A 1,797-nucleotide genomic window follows, 5' to 3' on the forward strand; every position below is an offset into this window, starting at 1 on the left:
GGGTCTTTCTACTGACTGATTCTTACTCTTAAATCCCAGCTGTTCAAACTTGGGTTAGAGTGCTTTCCCGTTTCCCGACATTTGTTTTCCTTTCCTCTCCTCTCCTCTCCTCTCCTCTCCTCTCCTCTCCTCTCCTCTCCTCTCCTCTCCTCTCCTCTCCTCTCCTCTCCTCTCCTCTCCTCCCCTCCCCTCCCCTCCCCTCCCCTCCCCTCCCCTCCCCTCCCCTCCCCTCCCCTCCCCTCCCCTCCCCTCCCCTCCCCTCCCCTCCCCTCCCCTCCCCTCTCCTCTCCTCTCCTCTCTCTTTCCCTCTTTCTTCTTTTCACATTTCAGTTATTTTTAGTTAAAGAAAAACAGCCTTTTCCAAGGGTGAAAGTGAACTCAAGGTCAGAAGGAAACAGAGTGTGGGCTTCTTATAAGCTCTTGCTCCAAAACCTAGACTTGAGGAGAGAGGCCCTCCCGGGAACTCAGAGGCAATTGGCAGCAGAGGGATGACGGTGGTGGTGTGGGGCAGGGCTGCAGCCGACCTTAGTTACTAGATGGGTCTGCATGGGCTCTCAGGTGACTTCCACCTGCCACTCGGTTGACAGGATTAACACCATTATTCTTGGGGGGCATTAAATTAAGGAATGACACAGGGAGCCCAGACAGTGGTTTATTAAGTGGGATTCTGAATCACCATCAGGAAATAGTGTTTCTCTGGTGCAATCATAATTTCATTTTTCTTGGAGCGAATTCAAAGGAAGCTGAGGCCATTCTGGGGGTCAGTCTCACGCATGGTGCTCCGGGTCTTCCAGGTGAGGTTGTGCCTGAGGCTGGCGTGCTGTGTGGTGGTGGGATTGTCCGTGCTGCTCTTGACAGGAATGCCTTCTGTGTTCACCTCGAGGGTTCCCTGCACGCCCTTCTGGCTCTGAAGTCGCTTCAGTGTCTCCACCTCTGCCCTCTCTGAGAGATCCAGGAGCTCTGTGTCGGCACTCAGCCTTGACATTTGCTTTCTGTCGCTTACAACATGCTTCCTTATGTTTTGTCCCTGAAGTGTTCTGTATCATGTGCTTGTTCTCGTTATTATTCCTTGTGCTTACTCCTTGAATTTTCTGTTCTTATTTGAACAGAATCACAAATGTACTAACACTCTTTGACTTGGTTCACTTCAAGGAAGGCTCCCGCCTGAGCCCTCTCTCTGAGTAGGGAGGATTCTTTTCTGCCTTGGATCTAGGAGGTGCCTATCCGTAACTTTCAGGATCTACACCTAGCACCCAAGTTGGCCTACTGCATGTTGGGTGAAGTTGGCAATGGATGTTAAAAGCAAAATACCACTCCACAAAATAGAAAGTACTCCAGTCCTCTTTCTATATGTTTGTTTGCTATACTATTCAAAGAATGATGTTTTTCATATCCAGACCTGAGAACCAAAAGAAGAATATAACTTCCTGATATTATTTAATCACTCTCAGTTTCAATCAATTAATTAGTTAGAAACTCATCTGAAAAGGCCAATAAATGGGATTTGATCTGATGAGACTTGCATGTAGGCTGGCTGGAAAGAGAGCCAGAAGTTTATGTTCTAGCTCCCCTGTAATCCTGATTCTGGGCTCAAAGTTTTCATTGACCAAGATAAAGCTTTTCTTGGACAAAGAACTTATCTGTGCAAAGTTTCTCACCAAAAAGCTCTAACTCTTGTGGCAGTATTAGAGAATATTCTGAGTGTCATTCATTTCACTATTTTTTCATGGAATAGAATGATACCTACTGCCATTATAAGATATTTTCATAAAATAAAATGGGCTTATTTTTTTATTT

General features: G+C 46.4%; 1 pseudogene; it reads right to left on the reverse strand.

Moving 5' to 3' along the window:
• Positions 1–655: 655 nt before the first annotated feature.
• LOC109442071 (dynein light chain roadblock-type 1 pseudogene) lies at positions 656–985 on the reverse strand (annotated as a pseudogene).
• Positions 986–1,797: the final 812 nt, after the last annotated feature.

Source organism: Rhinolophus sinicus, chromosome 15, assembly GCF_057876585.1.
Source record: "Rhinolophus sinicus isolate RSI-liver-muscle chromosome 15, RSI-T2T, whole genome shotgun sequence".
Lineage (NCBI taxonomy): Eukaryota > Metazoa > Chordata > Mammalia > Chiroptera > Rhinolophidae > Rhinolophus > Rhinolophus sinicus.